Source organism: Panthera onca, chromosome D2 (assembly GCF_046562875.1).
Source record: "Panthera onca isolate mPanOnc1 chromosome D2, mPanOnc1 haplotype 2, whole genome shotgun sequence".
Lineage (NCBI taxonomy): Eukaryota > Metazoa > Chordata > Mammalia > Carnivora > Felidae > Panthera > Panthera onca.
Window position 1 is genome coordinate 87,296,812 of NC_138349.1, and position 20,481 is coordinate 87,317,292.

Here is a 20,481-nt window from a genome sequence, read left to right on the forward strand (position 1 = left end):
GGGATGGGGACTGAGGAGGGCACTTGTCTGATAGAAAAACATAAAAACAAATAAATACAAAAGGGAAAAAAAGAACTCAATTTGCACATTCCCATTCTTCGTTTTCTTAAAGCCACACAAAGGCAAACAGAAATAAGACTTCAGGGAAACTGCAGCCATAATAACCCACTCCTAAAAACAGGTACTTGGCACGAATTTATATTTAAATCAACCATCAATCCATCAGGACATAATTTCTAAAGTTAGTAACATATAACCTTCCCAGTTTAACCTCCCAACCACCATATGCATAGCGTCATGCTTTTTACCAAACAAGGTGCATTATTTGATGTTTAACCATATAAACACCTTGGGATTATGTTCCTTCAGCCCACGAATTATATTTTAAATACCAAAGACAATTCTTAGGGGCACCTGGGTGGCTTAGTCGGTTGAGTGTCCAACTTCGGCTCAGGTCATGATCTCACAGTTCATGAGTTTGAGCCCCACGTCGGGGCTGGAGCCTGGTTCGGATTCTGTGTCTCCCTCTCTCTCGGCCCCTCGGCCCCTCCCTAGCTCTCACTCACATTCTGTCTCTGTCAAAAATAAATAAACTTTAGATAAATAAATACATACATACATACATACCAAAGACAATTCTTAAAAATGGGGAACAGTGCTGGTAACCCATAAATACTGAAGGGCGAAAACTTAAACAGTGAAAATAACATCACTGTCTCGGCAGTTCTAGAAACACACAGCTAAATTCTCTCATTTATACTGTATTTGGTATAAAGTATATACTTTCGTGTAGTATGTGATATTTAAATACAAACAGTTGACTTGGGAAAATTTTGTTATGGTCTAACACTCAACCCATCGAACTTTGCATGACTTTTTATACAAATCAAAATAAACTTTTAAAATATATGAGTAATACATGCAAATAGTCAAATGTTCAGACAATAACAAAGATACCGAGATAAAAAGGCTATGATGAAGGAAAAAAAAGTTTTGAGAAAACTTTTAACCCTGATGATAAAATCTTGGGGCACCTGGGTGGCTCAGTTGGTTAAGTGTCCAACTTAGCTCAGGTCACGATCTCACAGTTTGTGGGTTCGAGCCCTGAATCAGACTCTGTTTTGGCACCTTGGAGCCTGAAGCCTGTTTCGGATTCTGTGTGTCCCTCTCTCTCCGCCCCTCCCCCATTCACACTCTGTCTCTGTCTCTCAAAAATAAACCAACATTAAAAAAAAAATTTAAAAAAAAATCTTAATGTGTGAGTCACATGGGCTGGAGAGGAAATAACATCTCTTGCCCTTAAATATCACACTTCATAGGTTCTGAGGTTTTTGAGGGAAACTGTACCAAACATCTACCTCCTCAAGTGGAGGCAGCCTTCATGAGGGAAAGGTCTCACGCGTACGTTAGAAATCTGCAAGAGAAACTGAATGGCAGTATCTTTGGGAGGAAAATCCAAATGAGGTCATTTGAGAGTGGCTGCCCCTGTTTGTCCAAAGATCCGAGATGAGAATTGAGTTTAATATAAGAACCAGAAAAAAACTCTCCTTTTCCTCGCAAAAATACGTTTCCAGGAGAGGATTAGAAAACAAGTTTTACTGTCAGCAGCTCCGACAATTACTAAATATCCAGCTTTTCAGAGACCAGCTTCTTTTCTGTCCAGACCTCTGGCGCCCACTGCACAGGGCGTCGGGACCTTGAGCTGTAAGCTCTCCTTTATCAACTAACCAGTCATTTTCAATCTCACTGAGCCTCAGTTCCCCTATCTTTAAATTTTTTTTAATGTTTATTCATTTCTGAGAGACAGAGAGAGACAGAGTGCAAGCGGGGAGAGAGGGAGACACAGAATCCAAAGTAGGCTCCAGGCTCTGAGCCCGACACGGGGCTCGAACTCACAGACGGTGAGATCATGACCTGAGCCAAAGTCGGACACTTAACTGACTGAGCCACCCAGGTGCCCCCTAACTATCTGTAAAATAGGGTAAAGTGTCTTAAAATCTGAACTCTTGACAGATAAAATGAAAGCAGTGTATTTAGCACGGCGTTTGGTTCCCAGATAGCAGCCTGGATTAACAAACGTAAGGGAGGACATTCCTTTGTGGTTTCAAATGTTCCTCATCAGAACCAACGTGGCCAATGCCTGGCCTCACACATCACTGACGGGTCACTAATTACAGAATCAGCATGAAGGAGCAAGACAGCAAGGAGCCCAGGCCACCCGGGACGTGCGTCCTGGGCAACAGTCACTTCCACGCTCCCCCACGCGGGCAGCTCTTCTCCCGGTCTACACCACCCCCAGGTCTCTGTTCCAAAGGCTGGCTGCTCACGTCTTTGATAACAACGTGATTTCTGCAGTCAGTTTACCTGACACAACAATTTCAAATGCAAGTCACGTGTAGGCACACGAAAAAGAGACAAGGAACCGGCAGTTGCCAATGTGAGTTGGAGAATCACTCATGATCAGAAGCCCCACGCGAATCGTCTGTGACACATTATATCACAAAGGCGCACAACTGGCTCTGACAAACCAGAGTGTACATGGATCATCAGGACACGAAGAAACTAAGTCACGTTTTTCCACACAACGCGCTTGGAAAAAGTACCTTCTAGGAACTCTGCATGGGCAGAAAGGAATCCCAGAGGGGGTAGTATTCTCATGGAGACTTCGGGCAAATTATACAAAAGTCATCATTTCTCCCCTTTCTCACAGTTGACTGGCCAAAACTGGGCTGATAAAAATTTCCTACCTAATGTGTATGCATTCACTTTATATTCCAATTCTCCACAAAAAAAAAAAAAAAAAAATAGGATTTATAAATGTTTACTATGAATTTTCTGGAGACCTTACATACGGTTTTCTAGAATAGAGTTTTGAACATTGTTCCTTCTTTTTGTGTTTGCTTTTTGTTCAGCTTTGAGAAATAACTGACAAATAAAATTGTAATATATTTGAAGTGTACCGTGTGATGATTTGATACACGTGTACATTGTGGAAGGATTCCCGCCAAGTTGATGAACACACCCATCATCCTACCTATTGACCTTTTTATGGGGGGGAGGGTGCAAAGGGGAGAACACTTATGTTCTAGTCTGTTAGCAGATTCCAATCACGCAACACCGTCATGTGAACTCCAGTTATCAGTGCACATTCGATCATGAGACCTTACTCGTCTTGTAACTGACAGTCTGAGCCCTTTTGCCAACTTCTCCCTATGTCTCTCCTCCCCAGCCAGGCAACCTCTATCCTAGTCTCTGTTTCTACAAGTTTGACTTTTTTAGATTTCTCATGATACCTCATGTTCTTCTTAAGATTGCTTTGGTATTCACGATCTTTTGTGGTTTCATAAGAACGCTAGGATCATTTTTTCTCATTTCTGCGAAAAACGCTTTTGGGATTGTGATAAAGATTGAATGCAATTTGTAGACTGGTTGGGCAGCATGGATATCTTACGATATTTATTCTTCCATTTATCCCAATCCATGAACATCTGTATCTGAAGCTAAAATGTACGGGTCAAGGAACCAAGGTGTGGTGGTTAGGAGTGACCTATCTCATTATCATTCTCAGGATCCAGCGCATAATCTATACTTCTCTCCCCTATTAAATCAGTCTATGTAAACAGGTTCTGTCTTGGAGGAAGGCTGGGTGGGGGACATTCTTCGTAGCAGAGACTTGAATTTCGACAAATAGAAAGCTATGACAACCAATGGTTATTTGAGTTTCTCCTGCCAGTAGACTGGCAGGTGGCCAAGAGATAAAATACTCTACTACCGGAAGCCACTAACCCTTCGGTCGGGAGGTGGGATTGTGACAAGCAAGGACAAAGGTGGGTGTATCCGGAGCTCAGGAGATTCACTGGGGTCCCTCCTGGGCCATCCAGCCTCCGCGAAGACCTTCAGTGGGCAACTGTAGGAATCACGGTCTGGGAGCACAGAACCCAGATGTCCGTACACACGAATATCTTGATCACTTTGCGGAGCGGGCAACCTAGATCGTCACGTGTGTTGATGCTGGATGCGGTAAATCTGGAATCTGCGGTACAAAAGGGAAAACCTGAGTGCAATACGAGAACTCTGTTATTTCTTAACAGTGCATGTGATTTTACAATTATTATCTAAAAACAGAGTTTTTGTAGGTGTGCAGTACAATCCTGAGTGGCCGTGACCTTGCTAAAGCAAGGATGAGCCCTGAGGAGCGGAACGTGAGACCAAGGCGGGCATGGGGTGCCGAGAGGGGGGCGCAGAAGCCGCCGGTGCCCTGCTCGCTCTGCTCTAGCGCTGCCTTGTCTTGTACGGAACTCTGGCAGCTGAACACACTGTGCAAGCGGAGAAAGGACCAGGAGGGTCATCCTCTGAGCAACCCGAACGCAGGACGACCGGCAAACACATATCCAGCCTGGCTTTCCTGCCGCCTGGCACACCGTACACGTTTTACACACTGGCCCAGAGATGCGAGCGGTGGTGCCCTGATCACCTGCAGCGGCAGTGCAGGAAGGGCCTCCCTCCTTTCCCTCTCCCATGCTTTCCACACTCAAGGCCAAAGCTCCAGAGAACCGCCTCCCGAATTACATGTGCTCAGACCCTTATGGCAGGTGGTCTGCTTGAGCCAAAGACAATTTACGCTATGACTGTATCTGAGGGGACTTACTTTTGCCTCCAGCACTTTAAGGAATATCTGGAATAGGAGACAAACATGTTTGACCACACGGCATGTTGGGAAACAAAATTAAGAGCACAGCACTATCGCTTTATTCCTGTTTCCAAATAGGTGTGCGGGACTTGTAAGTATGCTTGCCCCCTTATTAAGTCCCCCAGTTTTGCTGACACTCTTGGCAGCTCTGAAGGCTGGAAGTGGCCCAAGCCGTCTGGTGTGTCCCCCAGCCTTCATGCTCATCCCCTAATTCTTCCATGATCAAAAAGGTGATCTCTCTTGGCTCTTCTGAGGACCCACAGGCGCACGGGAATTACCTCCCCTGGGGCACATTCTGTCCTGGAAACATGATCCCAGGTCTCTCCATGTGTGAAAAAGGGAATAGATCGGGATTTTATTTTTTTTAATGTTTATTTATTTTTGGGAGACAGAGACAGCGCGTGAGCAGGGGAGGGGCAGAGAGAGGGGGAGACACAATCTGAAGTGGGCTCCAGGCTCTGAGCTGCCAGCACAGAGCCCGACGCAGGGCTTGAACCCACAAAGTGTGAGATCATGACCTGAGCCGAAGTCGGATGCCCAAGCGACTGCACCACCTAGGTGCCCCTCCAGTCGGGATTATTTTTGTTAGGGTCATCATATTTCCTCCTCTTGCATCCTTTCTGTCCAGGCCAGAAAGCTCTTTATTGTGCAAAATCATTGCTTCCTGACATTCTTATCCCGTTCAGTTCTGCAACCTTAACTGTCTACATCCACCACTGTGAATTGATCTTATTTCTAATAGTATTTCATTGAAACCACAGAACGTTAGAGTTGGAGAGACCTTTGGTTCCCCCAGCATATAGATGAGGACAGCGCGGTTCTGACGGCCTGGTTCACGGATGAAGACGGTCGCTCACATAACCTCAGGGGATCACTAAGGAGGACAGTAAGTTCACGACAGAGCTAAGACCTGAACAAATCAGAGTCTGACTGTGTTCCAGGGACGAGACAGACAGAACGTGAAAACACTGACATGGCATGCATATGCAACATGCAGTCGATTTTTCACTCTTAACCAAGCCAGAGGACAGCTGTTAATTCATCAGCGCAATACTTCTAATTGCATTGGTTGTAAGACTCACATGATTGTGAAGATATTAAAATGTAAAAGCGGGCATGTTAGAATTCCGTGATGAATGACATTTACAGAATGTCATATCCAAGTGGCACACGTATATTACCGAATCCTCACAACTTTTGTCGGTCTGCTCTATCACAAAATTAAGTCCTCCTCTATACCAGTAACCCAACACTGAACTACTTGGAAATTATTTCTTCACTCTTTTAAAATTAAGAGTCCAGGGGTGCCTGGGTGGCTCAGTCGGTTAAGCAGCCGACTTCGGCTCAGGTCGCGATCTCGCGGTCTGCGAGTTCGAGCCCCACGTCGGGCTCTGGGCTGACAGCTCAGAGCCTGGAGCCTGTTTCAGATTCTGTGTCTCCCTCTCTCTCTGACCCTCCCCCGTTCATGCTCTGTCTCTCTCTGTCTCAAAAATAAATAAATGTTAAAATAAATAAATAAATAAATAAATAATCTTAAAAAAAATAAAAATAATATAAAATTAAGAGTCCAAAGAAGTCTTACCTGTCATGTCACTACAGAAAATAAATAAATAAATAAATAAATAAATAAATAAATAAATAAATGCCACTGGTTCACACATTTTATTTTGCATTAACATTATCTGGAGTATTTATTAAACAGAGATTCACGTGGGGTGCCTGGGGGGCTCAGTCGGTGAAGCAAACGACTCTTTGATTTTGGCTCAGGTCATGATCTCATGGTTCATGAGTTCGAGCTCTGCGTCGGGCTCTGTGCTGGCAGTGCGAGGCCTGCATGGGAATTTTTCTCTCTCTCCCTCTCTCTCTGCCCGTCCCCTGCTCATCCTCACTCTCTCTCTCAATAAATAAAATCAACATTTAGAAAAATCCCACAGACTAACGGCCTTCACTCAGTAATCGGGGGCGGGAACTCAGAATATTCTAAGAAGTTCCCTGCGGATGCTGCTGGTCTTCAGAGGATGCTTTAATTGGCATTTGCTTAACAGTCCTTTTTTACATTTTGTGTACATTAGTCTTTTGAGAGTTAAAAAGTCATCTTGCACGAGCGAGTTATCTAATTTGCGTGTTCTACAGTTTACATAGAGTTCGAGAGCGTATCAGTCTGTGTGCTCTCTGGTCACAGACACTAATAGGTGCCGTGATACGGGCACCAGGGTTCACAGTGTGAGCGGTCGCCTGAGGAGAACGGGGTGCAAACTGGTAAAAAGGGCCACCAAACTTAAGCCTCCAAAGCGCAGAGCAGGGCCCCAGAGGGAGCCGCCTTGAAGCCATAACAGCAGAAAAACGAACAAAGAACAAGGTGCCGCTGTGCTTCTGCCACGTTTCTGCAACTGGCGGCTCTTCTGTTCATGCCCCATGACTTCCTGAGCGGGTGCAATGTGCCCACCGTCTTGCACGTGCAACAGGCCCCTTTATCCCTTATTTCCCACCCACCACCCCCAAAGGGGATCACATAGTAGAAAGCACACTCTTCTCTGTAGTCACTGGCATTAGGGTGTGAAAGGGAAAACTGTCACCAGAGCTACAGGACCCAGAGAACAAAGGACTCCCTCGTCACAAGTACAGTAGCACATTCTTTAGGCCTTCTAGCCTCCTCCTCCCCCCTACACATACCTTCCAAGACCACTGCAAAGGACGCAGCGCTTCTGACATTAGATAATCTTGTTATTTAAGAAACGGTGAGGGTAGAACACCACAGAGAATAGGTTGGAATAATTTGGTCAGGTCTCCAAAGCTAACATGTAATGCGGCCTTTTCTATTTATCATAACATCCTAGGCAGCTGCCAAATGATCTCATATTTATTAAGTTACTTGTAACTAGCGTATGAATAAGAGACTCAAAGACAGATCCGAAAGCGTAACAGCTTTGGAGTTAGGAATAGGATAGGAAGAAAGAAAAGGACGGAAGGAGGGAGGAGAGGAGGGGTAGAGAAGGGAAGGAAAGAAGGAACCAAACACGCAGACTGAGTCCTAGTTGGGCCACATGTTCTAGGCAAGCTCTTGAGAAATTACTCGAATGTTCACAGCTCCATTCTCTGCTTTTTAAAAACATCTGGTTTTCGAGTTTGTTGTAAACCTTAAATAAGATCAATATGGATCCCATCTGGCGGCATTCTAACAAGATCAACTGTTTCGAGTTTGATGAGAGCTTACAAATATTAATATAGCAAGATACTTGGTGTATATTAAAATTTTACAGCTGCAGCCTAATTATTTGTTTGATGCCTGACCGCTCCAGGATCTTCATCACTTGTCCTGCCCTCTAATAGCAGTGTCTCTGGTATACGTCACAGATCATTTTAAAATTCCTTCTCAAACTGCTGCATCTTATCAAGTATATTTAGTCTATGTAAATTTTTTATTAGCAATTATCTGGACTAATTTCTATCTTATTTTATACATTCCTTTACTACGTATTTATTTTTCTTTTCAGGCTTCTATTGGATAGGATGTTTTTTCCCAGAGACAAAAAACTTTATTACTCACAGCACACTGAGTAGCAAAAGCATCCCGCTCCTTGGGGCCCAGTCCCACGGGGCCAACGTGGAGGGCCCTAGTGTGAGCTACACATACAGTGGGTTTGTCACATCGGAGGAGCACAGGCCATGGGAGGCCATGGGGGTCATCTTTTACAGAAGACAGCGAACAAACCCACTTTCTCCTAGAGAGGTCACTTCCTTCCTCAAGGTGGCTGGCTGCACATACAACCCTGAGAAATCGCCCAGGCAGGGTGGTCGGACTGTGCATTCTTGCCATGCCCAGCAGTGATGCTCAGGCAAGGGCTGTTTGCCTGCCCCAATATCTCACCCTGCACATTCCTGGCGGAACTTGAATATTTCTTCACATGAGTATACAGCTCCATCTGTCATCCTGATCAATCTGACCAACAGAGAGTCGGGCTAAAGATATTTAATTTGTCCTGCACAGAGTATAATTATGGCTATTAACAATAGTACTTCCAGCAGCAAGATGAGGCCAACCCATGCACCGGCTTCAACCAGGCTGCCCAGTCACTTGTGAGTCCCAAGGGGACAAGTAGGTCTTATTCAGACATCCAGGATATAGTCCAAGGCAGCATTCAGGGATCAGAACAAGACTGTGGATATTTGGAGGGCAGGTCCTGACTGCTCACCCTGACTTCCTGCCAGCTGGGGGCAAGCTACTCCGGGCGCACGCGCACGACTGTTTGCCCCGCGGCTTGGGCTTCAGCAAAAGCAAAAGTTGCTGAGCTTAGAGACGAAATTGACTGAAATGAATCGCAAGGCATCATCTAAGCCATCCCCTGCAAGTTGTAAGGTTTCAAGTCTCCAAAGTTCCAAAATAGGTGCAGGAGGCAGGTTCCATCAGGGCAATGTGTTGCCCTGGTGGGCCGACTGATTCCTGGTGCCTCCTACTCTGCCTGCTTCCCAGGGTCCTCTCCCTCAAGTGTCTGCATCAGCTACGTCTCACGGGGGAGCCAGGACGAAGCCAGAAGGACACCCCATGGGGGCTCAGAAGGATGGGGCCAAAAGGACACCCCACTGGGGCCGAAAGGACAGAGGCAGAAGGACACCCCGCAGGGGTGGAAGGACGGCACCGGAAGGATACCCCACGGGGGCCGGAAGGTCAGAGGCGGAAGGAAACCCCTGGTGGGCGCCAGGATGGAGACGGAAGGACACCCCACCGGGGTCGGAAGGATACCAGCAGAAGGATACCAGCAGAAGGACACGACCATACTTTCTCACACTTGGGTCTCTTGTATTTTGCTTGAATCCAACTTATGCAAATGATAGAATTCACTTCTGAATGAATGATGGATTCAGCATTTATACTTCAGTTCTCTTTTCTCTATCGTTGCTGACATTAATGAGCAGAAGTGACATAACCAACGGTGCCACATGCGTGAAAACATGAGCTAAAGAACTATCTGAAAATAACAGAAGATAGTGGCATTTCACGTTTTACTAGGATAAGGAAATAAATGGCAACACCTATTACACATTTATAAAGTGTAACAACCTTCAATTATGTATAAATTATAAGCAAACAGAACAGCATATTGATCAAAAGAAATATTTGTGGCTACTATTCATGAACATTACATTTTAACACGGAAAGTAAACTATTTATAGAATTTTGTTTCCTTTTAGAAGCCTCTTCACGTATATTCTGTGTTCTATTTTCCATGCTATGATTTCCGAAAATAAAGAAGAATCTCCTTTTGTACACAAATTTTCTTCATGGCAGTGTTAAACACACAGGCCTCAAGTCCTAAAATAACCAATAATAATTTTTTTTCGGCAGTAAGCAATATTAAAGCAAACTTATTTTCTCTGGGAATTGAAGGGCCAGTTTGTGAGTTTTCTGGATGGTTCTTGCATTTGAATACCATTGAGTTCCTTCCACCTTTATGAGCCTAGTTTATTTTTCTAGTGACCCTGAAGTTGTTTGTGGTGAGTAAGTTAAGGAATTCCCTGAGCTTGCACCAATCAGTTAACAAGGCCCAGGACAAAAGCGCCCGAGAATAGATAAACAGGGCAAAAGTGCCTCAGCATAGTATAAAAGCAGAAAGCTGCTTCCACAGGACTAAAGCCTCCAGAATAGGTAAACAGATAAAACAGGGCATACCACCACAGCAAGGTGAAACTTCCAGGAGCTAATTAGTGAAAGAAAGGAGCCTTGTTGACCCTGCAGTAGCAGGCACCATCTGTCTTAGCCCCTAGACCAGTTAAGATGAACAGATACGCGCCTGGTGCCTGCTGTAAACAGCCATGTGCCCCGCGCCAGGATTTTGTTTTGTACTGACCCAAACCCCTAACACCGCATATCTTCGTAACCCCCTTTCCCTCACACAAGAGTTAATGTTCACGGTTTCACTGTCTCTTTGTGCATGTCCATCACGCTTGTAAGCCTTCTGATCCTAATAAAGAGGGAGCAAGGACGCTTCCTCCCGGCTCTTGTTTCCTCCTGGACATTAGCCTCCCTCACAGTTAATTCTGCACCCGATCTCTTGCTGGACAAGAGATTACTCCAGCCTCAAAGTCTGCAACAGTTGTTCACTGTTTTTTTTTTTTTCCTTCCATATTTTCTTAGGTTACATTCCTTCCATATTTTCTTATATTACGGCTTTTTCTGCCATATTCTTATAACCTTATTTATCAAAGAATTTGAGCCATATTCTCCTAGGCCAGAATCAAAGGATAGTTGAGGTGTATCATATAGTATTATTCTCCAAAGATGCTCCCTGCCAACAATGAGCCTTTCCTCCAGGAAAATGTCCAGAGATGGGTCTGTTTTACCCTCAGGGAAAAGTTCACAGACAACCTGTAACACTCTGTGAAAGGCTGGGGCAGGTGCATATTGATTTAAGAATCGGATTCTGTTTCCTTAGGTCCCAGTAACTTGTTCCAGTGCCCTCTTCACTATTTTCATAAGGGCTGCCTGTTGACCTAATCCAAAGTGCTCCAGGTAGCTGTGTCCTGAGTAGGTACACAGAAAACTCTTCTCATGCTCACTTATACTGTATCAAATTTTAAATTACTATCTACACTATAAAACCATAGAGTTAGATAAAACAGAGCCTTTAAAAAACATTTACTTTAACATTCTCATTTTACAGATAAGATGACCGAGTCTCCAAAACACTAGTGTTGTTATTCACCAGGTTTGGAACATGAATCCATGCTTCTCGAAAGCAGAGTCACCACCCCCTGCACTAAGACATGTGCCTTCAGGATGAAATACAGTCTTCAATCACAGCAAGGGAACTGATACGTCCTAGTCATCAATTTCAGTGGTGTAACCATATGTACGCCACATGCAAAAGTGAGAGGGAACAGCTGGCTGGAAGAGAAGGAAGCTCTTACTGCATGAACAGTAAGTGCTGCTGCCGATGATTTCCAGGACAGAACACAATGTAAACAGAGTGCAATAGACAGAGGTATAAGCCAGATGGGGGACTGAGATGTTCCAGGCCCTACTTCCCTCCCTTAAACATTAAAATACACACGCACACACTCTACCAAGACTGAATCGTTAAGAGATAAATCTGAATAAATCTCTAACTAACAGGTTGATTGAATCAGTAATCAAAACCTCCCAACAAAGAAAAGCCCAGCCCAGTGTCTCCAATGAATTCTGCCAAACATTTAAAAAGGAATTAAGCCAATCCTTTTCAAATTCTTCCCAAACATTGAAGAGGAGGAAACACTTCTGCTAGAGATTGTTTGTGTCCTCCTAGAGTTTATATGTTGAAATCTTAACATCCAAAGTGATGATATTAAAAGTTGGGGTCTTTGAAAGGCAATTATTAGGTCATGATGATGGAGACCTCAGGAATGGGATTCTCGCCCTTATACAAGAGAACCCACAGAGCTCCCTCATCCTTCTATCATGTAAGGACCTAATGAGGTCAGGGGTATGAATGAGAAAGAGGGTCCTTTCCAGACACTGAATCTTCCGGCACCTTGATCTTGGATTCTTCAGTCTCAACAACTGTGAAAAATAAATTTCTGTTGCTTATAAGCCACCAGTTCATGGTATTTTTGTTACAGCAGCCTGAACTAAGACAACTTCCTAATTCATTCTATGCAGCTAGCATTACTCTGATATCAAAGTGAGACAAAGAAAAACAGTAACAACAAACCTACAGACAATTATTTCTCATGAACATCGATGCAAGAATCTTCAACAAAATACCATCAAACCAAAATTCAAATTATATATTAAGAGAACTATTCACAAAACCAAGTAGGATTTACTCCTGGAATGCAAAAATGGTTTAACATATGAAAATCAAACAATGACATAAACCACATTAACAGAATGGAATAAAAAAAATGATTATCTCAATTGATAAAAAAAAAAAAAAAAAAAGCTCTTGACAAAATAAAACACTCCTTCATGATAAAAGCACTCAACAAACTAGAAGAAAACCCTCTAACAAAATAAAGGCCATATATGAAAAATGCATGGTAACCACCAAATTCAAAAGTAAAAATCTGAAAGTTTTTCCTCTAAGATCAGGAACAAGGCAAGGATCCCCTCTTTCTGCTTTTATTCAACATAGTAATGGAAGTCCTAGCCAGAGCAACTAGACAAGAAAAAGAAGTAAGAGGCATCCAAATAAAAGAGGAAGAAATAAAATTATTTTTGTTCACAGATAACATGATCTTACAGGCAGAAAACCCTAAATATTCCACACCAAAAAAAAAAAAAAAAAAAAAAAAGAATAAACAAATTCAGTAATGTTACCAAAAAAATAATAAATCCTCACATGTATGGTAAAATATTAGACAATGGTACCATGACCATTCGATGGGAAAAGGGCCCTTTTCAACAAATGGTGTTGGAAAACCAGATACTTGTGTGCAGAAGGATGAAGTTAGACTCTTACTTATACCATATACAAACTGACTCAAAGTGGATCAAAGGCTCAAATCTAAGAACTAATTAAACTCTGAAACTTGTAGAAGAAAACACAGAGGGAAAGCTTCACTACATTTGATTTGGTACTGTTTTCTTGGATAGGACACCAAAATCAAGGCAACAACAAAAAATTAGGTGAGTTGGATTTTATCAAAATTAAAAACACTTAATATTAAAATATTTTTTAAAAAGGTGCATCAGGGCACCTGGGTGGCTCAGTCAGTGAAGCATCTGACTTTTGAGTTCAGCGCAGATCATGATCTCATGGTTCATGAGATCGAGCCCCTCATCAGGCTCTGTGCTGTCAGCACAGATTCTCTCTCTCGCTCCCTTTCTCTCTGCTCCTACCCTGCTCTCTCTCTTAAAATAAATATACATTAAAGAAAAAATATATTTGTCCATCAATGGCTGTAATAGAGCAAAAAGGTGACTCATGGAATGGGAGAACATATCTGCATATCATATATCCAATAAGAGATTAATACAGAAAATCCAGAGCTCCTACAATTCAGCAGCAAAAAATCAAATGACCTGATTAAAAAACAGTCACAGGACTGAACAGACATTTCACCTAAAAAATGACCAACTAGTTAGTATATGAAAAGATGCTCGACACTGGTCACTGGTAATTGATGGGGAAACGCACATCAAAACCATGAGATACTACTTCATACCCATTAGTGTGGCTATTATCAAAAACAACAAAAAAAGCTAGAAAGTAACAAGTTTTGGTGAAGATGTAGCATAAGCGGAACCTCTGTGCATAGCTGGTGGAAACGTAAGATGCTGCTCCCACTGTGGAAAACAGTATGGTAGTTTCTCCAAAAATTGAGCCTAGGATTACCTTATTATCCAGCAATTCCACTTCCGGAATTTCAGGAGAAGTGAACACAGGGACTCCTACGGATATTTGTACGTACACATTCATAGCAACGTTGTTCAAAAGAGCCTAAACGTGAAGCAACCTAAGTGCCCACTGATGAATGAACAAACACACAAAATGTGATACATACATACAGGAGGAGAATGTTATTCAGACTGAATGAAGAAAAATTTGACATTGAAAACACCGTGCTAAAAGTAAGCCAGCCACAGAGGAACAAGTGTTGTGGGATTCTACTTATATTCAGTCTCATAATAACTCTAAATATATTAAGTCTCATAATAAGTCTCATAAATTCATAGACACAAAGTAGATGGTGGTTGTCAGGGGCTGGCCTACTGTTACTGGGTAAGGAGTTTCGGTCTGGGAACATGAAAAAGTTCTGGAGGCAGACAGTGGTGACTGTTGTACAACAGTGTGACTGCACTAAACGCCACTCAATTGTACACTTGTAGTTAGAATGGCAAATTTTGTCATGTATGCTTTTCCACCATAAAAAAATTCCAACATCTGAGACGCCCAGGTGGGTCAGTCGGTCAAGCATCCAACTCTTGATCTCAGCTCAGGACATGAAGTCACAGTTCACAAGTTCAAGCCCTGCGTCAGGCTCTGCACTGACAACGTGGAGCCTGCTTGGGATTCTCTCTCTGCCCCTCCTTGACTGTCTCTCTCTCAAAATAAACATTTTTTTAAAAATTGCAAGATCTATATATTTCAAAATGTTACGTTGTAGTACGAATAACCTCTCTCCTTCATTTGGAGATTTCCTGCAACGCTGCATCTGCCCTAATTCGTGTGCAATTTTAAACATATCTTGACCCGTGCCTGGCTTGAACCGAGTCCGAGCCCCTGAGAAATAAGGTTCGCAGGTTATAAGAAGAATAAGGAAAGAAACAACTCTCAGGTACCTGTAATGCGAGGGGCAGTGTATTCTGTAGTAAGAATACACAAATAAGGAAGAGAGAGTGTCAGCGATAATTTCCCTAAAACATGGGGAGTGCCAGGTGGAACCGGGCCCGGGGTGCGGAAGGTCACAGGAGCAATCTTGGGGCTCTGCTCTGAGATGCGCCAAAGATTGCTGAGGTAAGAACAGCTTTTCAAAAGGTTTGTCAAAGCGTCGCAAATATATTACATATTTTTAAGGTAACAATCATAAAGTTGTGATAGTTTCACTGTCTATAAAACAACTTCTAACTGCTGATAAATGTGTACTCCACTGAAGTGTTATGAAAACATCAGTGGAAACACCGGAGAGGAGAGAGTACCAATTAGGAACAGACACGATCAAAACACTTCATATTTAAAGTTTTCTTGCATTTCCACCGCTAACAGGTTGCCATGGCAACTCAGTCATCTGGAGATCCTCCGAGATTAGATTAAAACACCATACTGTTCAAAGTCAACATTTTCACTTTTACTAATTATACTTTTAACAAAAAGATGACAATTATTTGAGATTCATTAATTTTTTTAAAAGATACTGTTGCTCATAGGGAAAGTCTTGGAGACCACTGAGGTCAGGAAGAGTCTGTGACAAACGGCCGCCCCCGAACCCTCACCACCACCACCCCCCAACAGCTCTCAGCCCCCCACCCATGCGGGCTGCAGGGGGAGTCGGTGTGGGCTGGCTGAGGCCTGGGGAGCGCAGAGGGGGCAGAGACTTCATCACAAAGGAAATATCAAACAGAACAGGACCAGGACCGCACGTGAGACACGTGACTTCCGGAAATCAGAGCAAGGAGGAAGGAGCTCCTGGCTTTCAGAAGTCTTCCCAGGAGCCCCCGAGTCCAGGCCAAGCACGTGGGCCTGGGGACCGTCGGAGGGAACTCGCGGGGCAGAGGGTCACAAGCCCCCCGGGAGGCTATACCTGTGTCACCGTGGGGGAGACGCAGCGACGGAGCAAGCCCGGGACCCGAGGCGCCTGTCACTGGTGTGTCACTCGGACGTGTCGCCGGGGCCCCAGGTGACAGGTGAGCACATCACACACCTGGTTGCAGGGCAGGGCCCGGCCGGGAGGGGTGGGGTGCAGCCGTCCCTCCGCTTGGTTCCCCTGGGACGCAGGGACGTCAGAGGCCCCACGCGCTCCTGGCTGCTCCCGAAGGGGCAGGGCTGAAGGTTCCGGGGGGCGGGGGGGGGGGGGGGGGGGGGGGGCGCACCTGCCTCCCCAGGTGAGGAGCCACAGCGGCATCCGAGCCCAGCGTTCCAGTGCCGCCCGCAGGCTTGTCTCCCAAGAGGAAGATGCGTGGAGTGACAAGGGACAAGTGGCCGTTTCCGGGCACACGATCCTGTCACCGCAGACACCTGCCCGGGCACCAGGAGCGGATGTAGACGGCGGGGACAGCAGGATCACGTGCCTGCCACCTGACACAGCTCTGTCCTCGCTCGGCGCAGGAGCACGGTGGGGGCCTGGGCAGGGCCACCGGCAGGCCTGGACTCCCGTCTCAGCCGGGCTGCACCCGTGGGGCCTCACTCAGCGCACACGAGCTTCAGGTCCGGGGACATCTCATCACGTTCTACTTATGCCTACGACAAACTCCGGCAAGTCGGCTCTTCGGAGACGGAAACGTGCACTCCCCGATCAGGAGGTGTGCCCGTCCTGCACAACTCCGCAGGTGCGTGTGTTACACACTGCGCTCGCACAAGCCCGCCGTCACACCTCCTCCAGCACAAGTTCCACTGCCTCAGGACCACCCCCTCGGCCTCAGGCTGCGTCTCCTGCCACCACCGCGTCCTGTCATCCCACCAGGCCCCAGCCGTCCCGGGAGACCAGGCCCTCCCTTCCCTCCCGCCTCCCCAGTCCTGCTCAAAACGGGTCTGTCCATGGCTTCCGGGTCTCCAGCCCAGCAAGCCGGTAGCGCCGAGTGTGCCAAGATCGTCATGGGAATCATGCAGCGTTTCTCACGAAACAGCCCCTAAATCCACTGCGTCATAATCACGGGAGGGGGTTGGCAAATTTGCAAAATCTGAACAGGGGATTGGGAACTGGAATCTTCAGAGACAGCCGAAATCGACATTTAAAAAAAAACACGTCTGGGCCACTTGGGTGGCTCAGTCGCTTGGGCGTCTGACTTCGGCTCAGGTCGTATCTCACAGCACATGAATTCGAGCCCCTCCACGGGGCTCTGTGCCGACAGCTCGGAGCCTGGAGCCTGCCTCGGATTCTGTGTCTCCCTCTCTCTCTGCCCCTTGCCCGTTTCTGTTCTGTCTCTGTCTCTCAAAAATGAATAAATGTTAAAACAAAACAAAACAAACAACAACAACAAAAACCTCAACATGAGTTTACTGCACATCACACTTTAAGGTTACCTATCTGTCTCCCCAGATAACACATCTGGGTCACTGCAGGGAGTCACTGTATGTGCCAGTGACCCGTGGAAAGAAACCGAGCTCCATGGCCCCGAATATCCCGACTGCTGCTACAGTCGGTTTGTTTCTGTAGGTGAAACCACAGATCCTCAGTTATTTATACTATAATCGGTAACAACGCGATGTAACTAGTTAATGCCTAAAACCATTAAATGTCTATTACCTATGAACTGACTAATAATCCTGATTTAAAACTGTACACCACAGGGGCACCTGGGTAGCTCAGTCGTTAAGCGTCCGACTTCGGCTCAGGTCATGATCTCGCAGTTTGTGGGTTCGAGCCCCGCGTGGGGCTCTGTGCTGACAGCTAGCTCAGAGCCTGGAGCCTGTCTTCAGCTTCTGTGTCTCCCTTTCTCTCTCTGTCCCTCCCGTGCTTTCTCTCAAAAATAAATAAAACATAAAAAAAATTAAAATTTATGCTGACAAAACTGCTATTTTCACTAAGATAATCTAAAAGATGACAAAATCAGTATGAAAATAAATGGATAATAGTTTAAACATCTATTTGCTTTTGTCTCTTACCTTCCAACTCCTTTTTTAAAAATCTTTTTTAATGTTTATTTTTGAGAGAGAGCCAGAAACAGACAGGGGGAGGGGCAGAGAGCAAATCTCCATGCAGAGCGTGGGGCCTGTGACCCGGGAATCATGACTCAAGCAGAGATCAAGCATCAGATGCCCAACCCCCGGGACACTCAGGTGCCCCAAGGATGGAGAGTGTTCATCCACATTCCTGCCAAGCATGTATACTTCTGTGGGGACAGAGATGCCTGGAGGAAGACAGATTTTTAATTTTTCTATAATTTTTTATTATATATAATTTCATATACTTAACCATCTAGGAAATATTAGATAGGCTTCACCTGACATTGAACAAAATGAGTGCACTCTGTTCTTAATACAAAATTTAAAATGAGCCAGGCTGTCCATTCAGCTTCCTTAGAGGTAAACTAGATTCACAGATAAAAAATAGCAGACCATGGATAGCAATCAGTCCTACGATGAAGTGAGGAAGGTTTCCCGTAGCTTCCGGGTGACTTCATGATTGAAATAAATGACTCCTTAAGAAATAGCACAAGATAAAATTAAGCTATAAAGAAAGAACAATGCCTGCCTTCAGTTTAGAATTTATGTAAATGCACGTACACTTAAAAAATATGACACTCAAGATACTTCGCCAGGAAAAACAAAACACAACACTAAACAGCTTTATAACTTAAGTTTCCAAACTAAAATTAAATATTATAACCTGTCTGACCACAAAAACTGATTTTATGGATGAGTCACTTAACAAAGACATCTCCCTTAAATCGCGCTCTCGTTGACTGGGAACCAAGGTCTAGAGACAGGTGAACTACAAGGCAAAGGCCACACCTTCTCCCCCGTGGGCAGAGTGACCCCCGCAGCAGCTATACAGGCTGCCGAGGAGGGGCCCTGTCTCCAGCAGCACCTGCACGTCTGAGGACCACCCAAGACCGGGGGAGGGACAGGACAGGGAAAGAGGAAGACGACAGTGGCAAAGCGCCGTGAAGAAACGGGCCTCATGCCATCTGCTTCAGGACGTCAGCAGCAGGATGGCCCTGGGCCCCTGGAGGATACCACACCAGGCCCAGAGGGACCCCCAGAGCCCCAGGCGCCTAGCCCACAACTGCCCGGGCTCTGCCACCAGCTCCCTGTGCGCACGCGTCTGCCAGAGGAGTCAAAGGAGAAACCACGCTCCAGCTACGGAGCCACCTTCCAAAAGAAACAAGGTTCCTAATGGCCAAACCGTTGAACTGTAAGATCCACAGTCAACAGAAAACCCTACTTAAGGACAGTGACTGATACTTCAGAGGCTGAAGCACAAGTGCATGTCTCCCAACACTATGAACAATCCCAGACACGTGGTGTCACAGACAGTAATCCTCCAGCAACACAACTCAATGGTATGGAAAACTGCAATCCGATAACAAATTCAGAACAGCAGTCATGAAGAAATTCAACAAGCTCCAAGAAAACTCAGAACAGTAATTCAGTGAACTCAGGAACAAAATTAATGAACAGAGCACTTCTTTACAAAAGAGAGTAACATTATAAGGCAGAACCAAGCAAATTCTGGAACTGAAGAATTCAATAAAGGCGGGGAGGAAGGAAGCATCGCTCCAGACAGAAGAAAGAACAAGTAACCTCGAGGACACAGAGAGAGTGCAGCTCAATGAGGAGGCGAACGAAGATTGTAAAGTAGGGCAGAAACCCTACAAGAGCCATCAGTTTCCATCAGAAAGGTCAAAAGGGCAAATAGAAGAGAGACTGGTATACCAGAAGGACAAGAGGAGAAGGGGACAGTCTCCTTAATAGCTGGGAACTTCCCAAACCTGGGAAGAAATTGGCACAGGTTCACAAAACTACTAGAACACCCTATTATCTCAATGTGAAAAGACCTCCAAGACACATTACAATGAAACTGTCGAAAATCAACGATAAAGAATCTTTCTTTAAAATTTTTTTAATGTTTATTTATATTTGAGAGAGAGAGAGAGAGAGAGCATGAGCACAAGGCAGGGAGGGACAGAGAAAGAGGGAGACACAGAATCCAAAACAGGCTCCAGGCTCCGAACTGTCAGCACAGAGCCCGACGCAGGGGCTCAAACCCACAAACCCTGCGATCATGACCTGAGTCGAAGTTAGATGCTTAACAAACTGAGCTATCCAGGCACCCCTCAATGATAAAGAATCTTAAAGGCAGCCAGGGAACGTAACCCTTAAAAAGAACCCTGTTAGGCTCTCAGCAGAAGCCCTACCGGCCAGGAGAGAGTGGAATGGCACATTCAAAGTGCTGACAGAGAAAACTGGCCAGCCAACTATACTTTACGTGGCAAAACCACCCTTCAGATACGAAGGAGAAATAAAGTCATCCCCAGATAAATAAAAGCTGAGGAAGGTTGCCAACCACAAGAGTTGACTTGCAAGAAATGCTAACAGGAGTTCTTCAAGCTGAAATGCAAAGGTGCTAATCGGTGACACGAAATCAGGACAGTGCACTGCACTTGGGTAGGTGAGAAGTAAACAGCCAGAATTAGAAAACCAACTCTGTATTGG

General features: G+C 45.0%; 1 protein-coding gene across 1 annotated transcript in view; it reads right to left on the bottom strand.

Moving 5' to 3' along the window:
- Positions 1-3,417: 3,417 nt before the first annotated feature.
- ZWINT (ZW10 interacting kinetochore protein) overlaps positions 3,418-20,481 on the bottom strand; it is a 32,633-nt gene continuing 15,569 nt past the window's right edge. Inside the window, exon 9 of the mRNA XM_060643024.3 lies at positions 3,418-4,033. The gene's annotated coding sequence lies outside the window, so the exon portion shown is untranslated. The remainder of the gene's footprint in view (positions 4,034-20,481) is intronic.